Source organism: Symphalangus syndactylus, chromosome X, assembly GCF_028878055.3.
Source record: "Symphalangus syndactylus isolate Jambi chromosome X, NHGRI_mSymSyn1-v2.1_pri, whole genome shotgun sequence".
In the NCBI taxonomy this organism is placed as follows: domain Eukaryota; kingdom Metazoa; phylum Chordata; class Mammalia; order Primates; family Hylobatidae; genus Symphalangus; species Symphalangus syndactylus.
Window position 1 is genome coordinate 32,367,227 of NC_072447.2, and position 14,275 is coordinate 32,381,501.

At 41.6% G+C, this 14,275-nt stretch overlaps 1 protein-coding gene across 5 annotated transcripts in view; it reads right to left on the reverse strand.

Moving 5' to 3' along the window:
- SCML2 (Scm polycomb group protein like 2) overlaps positions 1 to 14,275 on the reverse strand; it is a 118,912-nt gene that overhangs the window by 27,593 nt on the left and 77,044 nt on the right. The window lies entirely within an intron of this gene.

Here is a 14,275-nt window from a genome sequence, read left to right on the forward strand (position 1 = left end):
ATTGTCTCCTCATGACTCAAAATAAGTTTTACTTGACCTTTAAAACCATTTCCAAAGGTTATTCACTGAAAACCACTTAAAACTAAAAGTACCATCTGAAATGAAGTTTTAGGTATCCTAAGATTTCATATTATCAGAAAATAGTTTAATTCTCCAGAAAAAATAAAGAAGTTTTTATTAGAGGAATCAGTAACTTCAACTTAGCATGGTAAAAACTTCTAGCAACTTACCTATTAGGAACTTCCCATATTTTTACGGGAAGCACAAAAAGGAGTCTTTCCTTCAGAATACACTATCCAATTATGTCATATACAGGAATCATCTCTCACATCAACATAGAAAAACATAGCAAAGCAATTGCCTAGGGCTCCTGCTTCATGTTTCAGAGGGCAGGGGCTCCCTTGCTCTTGACTTTTTTTCAGATTTAATGAGGTATAATTGGCAAATAAAAATTATATATTTAAGGTTAATATACATTATGTCCCTATATGTATGTCTACTAATAAAGTTTCATATACTAAAATAGAGACTCTACATTAATGTTGTCATGGAAAGACCACTATCAGGCCCAAGTGATTTGTAGCTACTAGTTTCCTTGTAGCCCAATCCAGTTTCAATATTCAAATAAAGGCTACCTGCCAGGTTACTTTTGTCCATGTTCACATTTAAGTAAAAAGAGATATGTTTAGTATTAATTCCTTGATAATTTCATTATTACAAATAAATGAATTTTACATAGTAAAAAGCACTAATGCTTAAAAAAATTCTTTACAGGAAGAACTATGTAAGTGAAACATTTATACATCTATGCAAAAATCTACTGTTATTTTGAGGGCTTCATTTTACAACTCCAAACCAATCTGCTGCTTTGTTCCTCCCACATTCAAAGACTATGTACATGTAAATCTGACCCGCAATAGATAATACCACATCTTTTCTACGGCCTTTTTATCTACCTTCTACCACTTACCAAACCAAGAGGAAGGAACAGCCTATCCTGAGCTGCCAGGGCAAAGAGAGGACCACTTCACTGCCAACATCACTTTCCCCCTCATTTACAAGTAGTTCACCTACTTACACCAGCCTCTTTTTACCTCATTGCCATCATCTACTTCATACTCCAGGCTCACTTTCACTTTTTTGAAAAAGTCCAGTAACCTAACACACATTATTTCTTCATACATAGTCTCCCCGTCATCATCTTAAGGAATCTGATCATCGTACTCTTGGATGCTTCATCATCCTGACCTTATCACTGGAGAGTTCAGCTATTTCCTGAAATGGCTGTAGTTGGCAATTTCTGAAACTCTTCTATCTCCAAGACAACCAACCATGTCCCCTTTCTCCAATTCCAACTTCCTTACCTGTTATCTTTGCTTCAAACCAACTGATCAGGCTTTACATTCTCATTATGACATCTATCCACAAGCCCATATTCCATTTTCATGCAATCCATTAGCTTTCTTCTGGCTTTGCTTTACTCAACCTGCACCCAACTGTCCAACTCCACCAAAAACCCCTAACTCGTATACCTTCTTTTATCACCCTTTGATCTTTGATCATGTCCAGAATGTTAGTCCCCATCTCTGAGTCACACAATCATCTGCTTTCTCTGGTCCTGAGCTATAGAACAAGAGTTAGCTATCTTTTTCCAGGAAGGGCCAGATACTAAATATCTCACGCTTTGAAGGCCACATAAGGTCTCTGTCGTACATTCTTTTTTGTTTGTTTTATTTTTGAGACGGAGTCTTGCTCTGTCACCCAGGCTGGAGTGCAGTGGCGCGATCTCAGCTCACTGCAAGCTCTGCCTCCCGAGTTCATGCCATTCTCCTGCCTCAGCCTCCCAAGTAGCTGGGACTACAGGCGCCCACCACCACGCCCAGCTAATTTTTTGTATTTTGTAGTAGAGACGGGGTTTCACCATGTTAGCCAGGATGGTCTCAATCTCCTGACCTCATGATCCGCCCGCCTCGGCCTCCCAGAGTGCTGGGATTACAGGTGTGAGCCACTACGCCCGGCCCTTTTTTGTTTCTTTGTTTACTTGTTTTTCTACAACCAATTAAGAATATTTAAAAAATTCTTAGCTTACAAGCTACATGAGCTGGATGTGGCCCTCAGGCTATTGTTTGCCAATTCCTGCTTTAGAACATTAAGATGTTACTGGTGTCTATAAAATCCATGCTAACCTCAACTGAGGAGTCATTGCCGCAACTCACTGATTTCCAAGTATGTTTCCATGGTAGAAGGCTTTTCCCTATTTAAGTTCCCATCTCCCTCTTTCTCTATTCCATTCAGGAAATGACCTAATCTTCTACTTTATGAGAAGATTAAAGGCTACCCTTTGGGGGTAAACTTAAAAATCCCATTTTTCTGGCTGGGCACAGTGGCTCACACATGTAATCCCAGCACTTTGTGAGGCTGAGGCAGGTGGATCACCTGAGGTCAGGAGTTCCAGACCAGTCTGACCAACATGGTGAAACCCCATTTCTACTAAATAGAAAAAATTAGCCAGGCGTGCTGGTGCATGCCTGTAATCCCAGCTACTTGGGAGGCTGAGGCAGGAGAATCACTTGAACCCGGGAGGCAGAGGTTGCAGTGAGCCGAGAATGCACCATTGCACTCCAGCCTGGACAACAAGAGTGAAACTCCATCTCAAAAAAAAAAAAAAAATCCCATTTCTCCATTTTAAAATACTTTTATTTTCAATCATTCTCATCTTTTTCACTTACATCAAATGAAAAGTTTTCTCTCTAGTTTTCGAAGTCCAATCTTCTTTTATTTATGCCTTAACAACACCTTTCTTTGGTTCCTATGGGACATTTTGGTTTCAATTATCTCTTCTCTCCTCAATATTTGATCACTCAATCCCCAACTCCTTGCTGTCTCTTACAACTTTCACATATCCCTTATTTTGAAGTTACCTCCCTGTTTCTGATACACTTTCAAGCCCTTGAGTGAATTCCCTCTTTCCACTCACTACTATGAATAAAACATCAAGAAGAATTACCTATACTTGACATTTCAATTTCCTTATTATTCCATTTCCTTAGCCCCTGTAATAAACTTTTCTTCTCCCAAACATATTTTAAAGAAATTATTTTCCAAGGTCATTAAGTGACCTCTTTTTAGTTACTGATATGGTTAGGCTTTGTGTCCCCACCCAAATCTCATCTTGAATTGTAATTCCCATAATCCCCACGTCAAGGGAGAGACCAGCTGGAGGAAATTGAATCATGGAGGCGGTTTCCCCCATGTTGTTCTCGTGATAGTAAGAGAGTTCTCTCACGAGATCTGATGGTTTTATAAGGGGCTCTTTCCACTTCGCTCGGAACCTCTCTTTCCTGCTGCTTTGTGAAGAAGGTGCCTTGCTTCCTCTTTGCCTTCCACCATGAATGTAAGTTTCCTGAGGCCTCTCCAGCCATGCTGAACTGTGAGTCAATTAAACCTCCTTTATAAATTATCCAGTTTGGGGCAGTTCCTTATAGCAGTATGAAAACAGACTAACACAATTACTAAACCCAAATAAAATGTTCATTCTCTTGACTAATCTACTGATCTCTACAGTTCTAGTCCCCAACTCTAAATACATAGAATGAAGAAGAGGAATAATTGAGCTCCAGATCTGGGTTCAAATTCCTGTGCCAGGTTGGTTTAAGACAGAACCTAGGAATATAGGAGGTCCTCAAAAAATACTGAATGAACGAATGAAAAATATTTTCAGCCTGCAAGTCAATGTTATGCCCCCAAAACTAGTAATTCTATATAAAATAAGCAGTTAAATTGTAGCAAATAAAACAGTAACTTCACAGAACATGGCAACTATAATGAAATCAATATTTGATCTATTTTGGCATTTAAAAACTGAAGCTATAGTTTCAAATAGTCCCCTAAGGTATATATATTTGTTCTATATTATAATAAAAACTCTTTGATGTATGGCATATATGTATGTATAAGCAAAGTTAAAAAAAGTACTATAAATTTTTTTTTTTTTTTTTTTTTGAGACAGAGTCTCACTGTGTCACCCAGGCTGGAGTGCAGTGGCATAATCTCGGCTCACTGCAACCTCCACCTCCCTGGTTCAAGCGATTCTCCTGCTTTAGCCTCCCAAGTAGCTGGGACTACAGGCACGTGCCACCATGCCCGGCTAATTTTTGTATTTTTAGTAGCGACTGGGTTTCACCATGTTAGCCAGGCTGGTCTCAAACTCCTGACCTCAGGCAATCTGCCCACCTGGCCTCCCAAAGTGCTGGAATTACAGGCATAAACCACCACGCCCAGACAAAAATTTTTACATATGAACAAAATTTCACTTTAGAAAGCAGGCTTTTCAAAGTCAAGGACTCAGTTTTTGGGGGATTTTTCGTTTTTTGTTTGAGACAAGGTTTCACTCTGTCGTCCAGTGCCAACGTGCAGGAGTGAAGTGATGTGATCATAGCTCACTGAAGCCTTGAACTCCTGGGCTCAAGTAATCTTCCCACCTCAGCCTCCTAAGGACTCGATTTTATTTATTGCCATATCCCCAGCACCTAGAATAAAATACTTTTTAAGCCAATTCAACTAAAAAGGAAAGAGTAACCATTCAATACATTACACATCAAAATTAAACTCCCAGGAGCAACCATATAACATACATATAGATATACATACATATATACACACACACACACCATGCTGAAACTCTATTCAGTATTAAACTACTTGAAATAGGAAATGGATTTGTTTAAATAAGGCTAAAACTATATATAAAACTTTGTGTGTTCATAGTGGTCACAAAGTGAATAAAAATCTTTTTGAAAAAGTTATGTGAAATATAAAGAAGGATATGCTACTCATCTTTAATAAAACTTTTATGTAAACAACCAACACAAAATTTACCTGGTTCTTCAGCTTATCTTCAGACAGAACAGAAAATGTCCAGGTAAGAAAGACATCCAAGAAATGATAACTATTGAATTGTGGAAATGAAAAAGAAATTAACAAATCTTGGGAAACAATCTAGAAGGCAAGGAGTAAAGCCAACAGGGGGTCTGGAAGCCTGGAATGAGGAAAACTAGAGAAAGAAAGGAGATAGGTACCAATATTTACTGGCTACCTATTACATGCTAGGCACTTCAATATCCATTATTGCATGAAATCCTCCCAAACATCCTATGATGTAGATATTGTTTCCTCACTTTACACATGAGGAAACATAGGCTCTGTGAGGTTAGGTAACTGAGGCAAGAGCACCCATTTGGTTAAGAAAGTTTGCCTCCTAAGCGCATGCCTTTTCCAATATGCCACTCTGCTTTCTGTCCTGTAACAACAACAACAACAAAAAAGGCCATCATCAAATTCACTCCCAAGTCAAGGTGCATGTGTGTGTGTGTTTTGTTTTTTTTAATGACCCAATGGACAACCTTGTGAACTCCTATGTGCTGTTTCACTATATAGTCAATAGTCAACAGGTGCTCTCTGACAGGGAATCTTGTTTAGAAAAAAAAAATCAGAAGTGAAAGCATGTTTATAGGGAGAAATATTAACAAGCAGAGTAGCCCCCCGTTATCCATATATTCTGGGGGATACATTCTGAGACGCTCCCCCACCCCCCTGCCCAGTGGATGCCTGAAACTGCCAATAGTATCAGACCCCATATATACTATGTACGAATTTTTTTTCCCTTCTTTGCAATTTCATAGATAAAAGTTTTGTTCTTACTGTAGACCTTGGCAACCTAAGCATATGATTTTTGTCTTTCCTTATTCAGTCAACAACTTTCACCTTTTCACTTAAAGGAAGACTGGAGTTCATATACGCTCAGCTGTGCTGCCCAATGTCTCTGCTTAGAACTTTGCTCCCTGTCCCACAGAGCCCAGATTGCCACAAACTAATCAATTATGGGCAGCAATAAGAGCAAAGGGGAGGTAGGTCAGGTAGAAACCCCGTGAGCTTCCTTCATTTGCTCCTGCTGCCATCCCATACCATAACACTGGCCTTCCTTGACTGGTGTCTTCAGATACTGCTCTATTTCTTCTCTCCCTTCCCCCTACCTGTTATCAAAAGAGGCACTCATCCCATCCCAGAGGTCAACCTTGCTTTGGGAATTAAACATTCATAACAGCCAAGTCTGCTCTTCCTCTGAAAATACCTTTTGAATACTCAAGGACTGTTATTGTCAGATAAGAGTGACTTTACCTCTCCATAAGCATAGAAGTCCTTGAAATGTATGTTTATTTCCTTATTTTCATCAACAACAAAATATCCTTTAAGAACACCTCAAAGGCTGAGGAAAACTCTAGAAGGAAACCACAAGGGGTAGATACTAGTGGAAAGGAAAACAAGGAAGCATTTTCCTGGTACTTATCACAACAGGCATCTGGAAGTCAGAAGCCAGCTGAACACTAAGAATTTTCAGAGATCACATGGACATGGGGCTCCGTTACCAATTGCTCTTTACAGCTATTCCTTTCCCTGCTTCTCACTATCTATTGTAGGAACACTGGTTCCAGACTAATTAGGTTCAAATCCAGCTTTGCCACACAATATCTCCTATGAGATTTGGGGCAGATTATTTAAATTTTGCATGTGGCACATTTAATCAACAGCAGCACCACTCACATCACCATCCCTGTCTCTATTCCTACCCTCCTTTCCCAGGCCCTAAAGGTGTTTCTTGCCCTCTTCTATCAATGGATTAGAGACTGGGGAAGGCTTGTTGCCACTGCCTGACAAATGGAAGGAAAAAAGTTTTCTCCAAAGAAGGAAATCCTACTTACCTACACTCTCCCTAGCTAATACCTTCTCTACTTCCTTTTGAGACTAAGCTTCTTTAAAGACTAGTCCATGTTCACTATTATTACAATTTTCTCATTTTTAACCTGCTATAACAACATTTCCACAGATAATACCTTTTAGGGAACCTTTGTGTGTTAATATCACCAACAACTTCCTAACAGCCATTGACAATGGATGCCTCTTCCTGATCTTACTTGATTTTTAGCACTAGACACTCTGCCTTCTTTTTAAAATTCTTTCTTAAGTCTCACATAGCAACTCTTTCCTGAGTTCCCTCCTACTTCCGTCACTTTTCCAGTAGTGTTCCTCATGACTGACTGCCTTCTCCCGCATCCCCACCTCAGTTTTGAGTGCTCTAGTTCAGTCCCATTATTTCAGCTACTGCCTAATGATTACCAAATCATTCACTCTCATGTTCTCTTGCCTGCTCAAGTGCACGTATACTTGCACACATGCCTGCGTACTCTCTCTCCCTCTCTCTAGCATAGGCCTCTTGCAAGTTCCAGAGATGTTTTCATAGCCAACTAGATATCTACATAAGCATCCCAAATTCAACATTTCCAAAAGTAGAATTCATTGTGTTTATCCTAAATTCTCTATCTTGATGAATGACATTACCTATCTGAAGTCAGAAATCTTGACGTCATCCTTGTATGCTTCCTCCATCCACATGTCTAGCCAAGCCTACCTCCCAAGTATTTCCCAGATGTGTTCTTCATGCCTGTCAATGACTTGATTCAGGACCTCATAATGATAGAAACAGGAGGTAGAGAAATTCTGGGAGGGTGGGTTCCCAGCAAGGGCCTTACCCTCAAGCCAAAAAGCTTGATACCGTGGCTCAAAGTGAGAACTTACATCTCTGTTTTACTGCTCAAATGTTGCCTTTTCCAAAACCATCCATGGCCCCCCTCACCCCCCATCCTGTGCCCATAAAAACCCCAGTCTCAGCTGGCAGAGTGAGGAGAAGTAGCTGGACCTCAAAGACTATGGTTGGACATCACAGAGAAGTGACTTGACTTCAGAGGGACAGCTTGCCAGAGGGACAGCTTGACTTCAGAGGGACAGCTTCAGGGGAGGATTGCCTTCCCGCTCCATCCCTTTTTCAATTCCCCATCCCACTGACAGCCACCTCCATCAGCAATAAAATCCCCCGCATTTATTATCCTTCAAATTCACTCATGCAACCTCATTCCTCCTGGATGCCGGACAAGAACTCAGGTGCCACGAGTGCGAGTGCAAAAGGCTGTCACACTGACCCTCCACTGAGCTGTTAACAAACCATCTGTGGATGGCAGAGCTAAAAGAGCACTGACTGTTAACACTCCCTCTGGGGCTTCAGGGGTCACAGGTACCCCCCTAGATGCTGCCATGGGGCCCCCATGGAGTTCACTCCTGCCAGCACCCAAAAGCGCTCGCCCCGGCTCCTGCACCTGCTCACCTGTGTGTTCCTCTTCCCACAAGGGGTGGAGTGTAGCACGTCCAAGTGAGTGGAGTTTGCCCCTGCTGGCACCAAAGCAGCCAGCTAGTGCACTCTGGTTCCCACCCATGAGGGGGTCAGGGAAATATCCTGCTTCAATAACCTCTCACATAAGCTACAACATTAGCTTCTTAATTGCCATTCCAGGCTGCCCTTTCTGATCCATACTCTAGCCCATAAGCATGATCTTTAGAAAATACAAATTGTATGTCACTTTTCCACTTAAAACTCTTCAGTGATGCCACATTACCTACATGCTAAAATCTTTATTCCCTGGTCTGCTGTCTAAGGCCCTCTACTATCTGCCCTCTGTGTATCTTCATAGCCCCATCTTTTTTCCCAGCTATCATTATAGATTCTGCCATAATCATCTGTGTAAACCAAAAAATAAAATTCTAAGCCCCACCCCCAACCATCAGAATGGACTTCCCCCTAGGATAGGGCACTTTAAAATTTAACCTGAAAGACTGGTTCAGGTCTGATGAGAAACAGGGGTCGGATATGCCTCATTATACCTCTCCAGCATTAATATCAACAAAGACCTTTAGTCTGATAAGAAATATTTATGATCCATTCTCTCTGAAGACTGCTACCTGGAGGTTTCATCTACATGATAAAACTTGGTCTCTACAACCTCATATCACAACCCAGACATTTCTTCCTATTGATAACTCTTTCAACCAATTGCCAATTCCAAAAATTTTAACTCTATGACCTGGAAGTCCCCCCACCTTCGAGCTGTCCCACCTTTCTGGACCAAACCAATGTATTTTCTTAAATGTATTTGATTGCAGTCTCATGTCTCCCTAAAATGTATAAAACCAAGCTGCACCCCGACCACCTTGGGCACATGTTCTCAGGATCTCCTGGGGGCTGTGTCACATGCCAGGGTCACTCATATTTGGCTCAGAATAAATCTCTTAAAACATTTTACAGAATCTGACTTTTCATCAACGTCTGCTCAGGCTTCCATTCTCACTCTTTCTGCCTTCAGAGACCGATCCTCATTTCAGGAAAGGTCTTCCCTTCCTTGTTGTCAATGGCTAAACTATTACATATTCTTTGAAATTCTGCTCAACTACCAGCTCTGTAAAATTCTAGCAATAAGTTACCCAGGCAAACATAGGACCATGATGCTCACACAGCACACATACTGTATGTATTTATCTCTATTGGCATAGACCTTATAACATCTTATCTTTATTTACATATATCTATCTGTCCCACCACACTGTGAGTTCCCTTAGGAGAAGGAACTATGTTAAGTTCCACTGTTATATCTCAAATACCTGGTCTAGGGCCTACCATATAATGTGCATCCAATAAATGTTTGCTGACTGTTAATGCTAATGACTGTTTAAAATTCAAGTTTTTGTTTTTTGTTTTTTTTTTTTGAGACGGAGTCTCACTCTGTCACCCAGGCTAGAGTGCAGTGGCGCGATCTCGGCTCACTGCAAGCTCCGCCTCCCAGGTTCACGCCATTCTCCTGCCTCAGCCTCTCTGAGTAGCTGGGACCACAGGCGCCCGCCACCACGCCCGGCTAATTTTTTGTATTTTTAGTAGACACGGGGTTTCACCGTGGTCTCGATCTCCTGACCTCGTGATCCGCCCGCCTCGGCCTCCCAAAGTGCTGGGATTACAAGTGTGAGCCACCGCGCCCAGCCTTAAAATTCAAGTTTTGTCTCTGATCTTATATTCTCACAGAAACAATTCAGGGTGTTTATGCATTAAATTGACTACTGTAGCTTGATCGTAACATTTTACCATATTCTTGGCAAAAGTAAGCTTCAAATACTCATTGACCAACTTAATTTTTAGAATATATTCAAAACGGAAGGAAGAACTGCAAATTTAGGTACCACTTTATACATGTTCATAGTAGCACTATTCACGGTAGCCAAAAGGTGGAAAGAGCCTAAATGTCCATCATCAGAGAAATGGATAAGCAAATTGTGACATATCCATACAAAGGAATAGTATTCAGTCATAAAAAGGAATGAAGTACTGATATATGCTACAACATGTATAAACCTTGAAGGCATTATGCTAAGTGAAAGACACAAAAGGTCACATCTTGTATGATTCCATTTACACAAACTATTAATATCTAGAATAAGTAAATCCATAGAGACAGAATATAGATTGGTGATTAACAAGGGAAAGGGGGAGAAAGAAATGGGGAGCAACTGTTTAATGGGTACAGGGTTTCCTTTTAAGGTGATGAAAATGTTTCAGAATAAAATGGAGGTGATGGTTGCACAACATAGTGAATGTACTAAATGCTCTTGAATTGTTCGTTTTAAAATGGCTAATTTTATGTTATGTGAATTTCACCACATCTAAAAAAAAAAACAAAACAAACAAACAAACAAAAAACCAACCTTGGGATAAATAAAAACAAGGAAGAAAATTTGTTTCTGTTTTTGTTTGAGACAAGGTTCTCACTCTGTCACCCAGGCTGGAGTGCAGTGGTGTGATCATGGCTCACTGCAGCCTCGACTTCCTAGCCTCAAGAGATCCTCCCACTTCAGCCTCTCAAGTAGCTAGGACTACAGGTATGCACCACCACACCCAGTTAACTTTTTTATTTTTTGAAAAGACAGAGTTTCGCCATGTTGCCCAGGCTGGTCTCAACCTCCTGGCCTCAAGCAATCCACCCACCTCAGCCTCCCAAAGTGCTGGGATTATAGGCAGGAGCCACCATGCCAGGTCAGGAAGGAAATTTGCAAACCTCAAATGTGCCAGAAACTCTGCATATAGTATTAAAATTTGTCTTTACAACTTTGTGAAGCAAGTGTTATCTCTATTTTAAATATGAATAAACAGAGGCTCAGCAAGGTAAGTAACCACCCAACCCAGTATCACACATTAGTCTAAAAGTGGTAGAACTAGGATTCAAATTGAGAACTGTCTTACCCAAAAGCTCATGCTCTTTGTTTAAACTGGGTACTATTTTTAATTAATGAGGAGGAAAATGAAAAGAGATCTTTTAATCAAAATATTTTCTTCTATAAACTTAAACACAATACAGAATTAAATATTTTGGTTAAATATGTTTTTCAGGTTCAAATTTGAGGGCACTTACATATAAACCACAAAAAAAAAACAAAGTAGTACAGAAAACAAATATCAACATGCCCTTCCTTAATAATCCAGTGTTATAGGGGAGAGAAGATGGCCAACTAGACACAGCAGGAAGTGCCGTTCCCACCAAGAGAGACCAAATTAGCTGGGTGTGGTAGCTCACACCTGTAATCCCAGCACTTTGGGAAGCCGAGGCGGGAGGATCACTTGAGCTCAGGAGTTCGAGATCAGCCTGGGCAACATGGTAAAACCCCACCCATCTCTACAAAAATTAGCCAGATGTGGTGGCACACGCCAGTAGGCCCAGCTACTTAGGAGGTTGAGGTGAGAGGATCACTTGAGCCTGGAAGGCAGAGATTGCAGTGAGCTGAGATTATGCCACTGCACTCCAGCCTAGGCAACAGAGTGAGACCCTATTTCGAAATTAAATAAATAAATAAATAATAAAAGAGAGAGAGAGACCAAATTATCAACTAAAGCACCATAATTTGGGTAGATCTTTGGGGAGAAAACACCAAAAGTGAATGGATAGGCACCACTGAAGCAAAGGCTGACGAGAGAGGAAGCTGGGAACCCTGCACAGGGTACCCGAATGCAAGGCTAGCTCCCAGCCCTGAACAGCTCCTGGGAAAGGGGTGAGTAAAAGAACTGAAGGACAACTCACTCTGGCCACGGACCTCTGTGATTTTAGCTACAGAGGACCCTGCATCCCCCATGGACATGTGAGTTGGCAGGGGGATCTCCCCGGGAAGGAGGCAGAGACAGGCCTTTGGATGGTGCAGAGCCCAGGAGGTTTTATGTGCTGGGCAGCTCTGGCAGAGAGCAGCCACAGACACCCAGCTGATCTCTGAGCCAGGAGAAAGCTGGGCCAGCTTCCCCATGGGACTGGAGCATGCCTGCTCTGCAAGCCCTCCTGCCCACTAGCCCCTCCCAGGCCCAATGCCTAGCTACTCTGCAGGAGCAGGTGCACGGCACAGCCCCTGCAGCCCAGTCTGAGTGCCTTGCTGCAACTGATTACTTTCCTAGCAACCAAGAAGCACATCAGATCCCGCAGCACAGTTGGAACCTGACCAGGAGCCACGGAAAGTTCCAGTTCCTCCAGGGCTGCAGCCTGCAACCAGGGAGTATGTAGCTAAGATCTGTGGCTGCCACTTGAGAAGAGGAGGGGCCCCCACCCTCAGAGCCCTGAGAGGGGCAAGACATGTAGGTTCCTGAGCCAGGGCGGGAACAGGGTATGCCTCCCTCAGAGGGCTGGTCCAGAAGGGGTGTGGTATATTTCTCCACTGCAACCCCTGCCCAACAGGACACCACAACCTGGAAAACCTAACAAAAGAATCACAAGCACAGCAACAGTCATCAGAGGGGGCTCCCCCAAGGCCCAGGAGCAGACCTGGTGAGGGGACGACTTCTCTTCCTCTGTACCCCACTATACAGCACACCTGTGGACACGAGGAAGTACAAAAGTGCGGATGGGTACTAACATAACTACCTACAGCTATTACTGTCAAGTGCCATCTACTGGATCACAGCACAAACTACAAAACGAAAAATTATTGGGCTAATAAATACACCTATAAATCAAATGTAAGAATTCACCTACACATAAAGATCCTGCACAGGGCACTGGCCCCCTGAAAGCATCCAGAAATGAAGCCAATGGACTATACTCAACTTAAACCACAGTTAAAGGAACACCAACCCTCCTAGATGAGAAAGAATCAGCACAAGAACTTTGGCAATTCAAAAAGCCAGAGTGTCCTCTTTACCTCCAAAGGAGTCTACTAGCTCCCCAGCAATGGTTCTTAATCAGTCTGAAATGACAGACACAGAATTCAGAATCTGGATGCACAAGGAGGCTCATTAAGATTCAAGAGAAAGCTGAAATCCAATCCAAAAAATCCAGTAAAACAACGTGAGAGGTGAAAGACAAAATAGCCATTTTAAGAAAGAACCAAACTGAACTTCTAGAACTGAAAAATTCACTACAAGAATTTCATAATACAATCAAAAGTATTAACAAGTAGAAGAGACCAAGCTGAGGAAAGAATCTCAGAGCTCAAAGACTAGTTCTTTGAATCAACTCAGTCAGGGAAAAAGAAAGAAAAAATGATTTTTAAAAATGAACAAAACCTCTGAGAAATATAGGATTATGCAAAGAGACCAAATCTATGATTCACTAGCATTTCTGAGAGAGGAGAGAGAATAAGCAACTTGGAAAATATATTTGACAATACAGTCCATGAAATTTTCCCTAATCTCACTAAAGAGGTTAACATGCAAACAGAAGAAATACAAAGAACACCAGCTAGATGATGGTTAAGACAACCATCCCCAAAGCACATAGTTATGAGATTCACCAAGGCCAATGCAAAAGAAAAAATTTTACAGGCAGCCAGAAATAAGGGTCAAGTCATGTGCAGAGGGAATCCCATCAGACTATCAGTAGACCCCTCAGCAGAAACCTTATAAGCCAGAAGATATTGGGAGCCTATTTTCAGTGTCCTTAAAGAAAAGAAATTCCAACCAAGAACCTCATATGCCTCCATACACGAGGGAGAAATAAAATCCTTCTCAGACAAGCAAATGCTGAGAGAATGCATTTCAACTAGACCAGCCTTACAAGAGATCCTTAAGGGAATGTAAAACATGAAATTGAAAGAATGACACCTGCTACCACAAAAACCCATTTAAGCACATAGCCCACAGGCACTATAAAGCAAGTATGCAATTAAGTCTACATAACAACCAGCTAACAACACAATGACAGGATCAAAATCATACATATCAGTACTAACCTTGAATGTAAATGGGCTAAACACTCCACTTAAAAGACACAGAATGGCAAGCTGAATACAAAGACAAGACCTAACCATCTGTTGTCCTCAAGAGACCCATCTTACATGTAACAACACTCATAGGCTCAAAGTAAAAGAATGG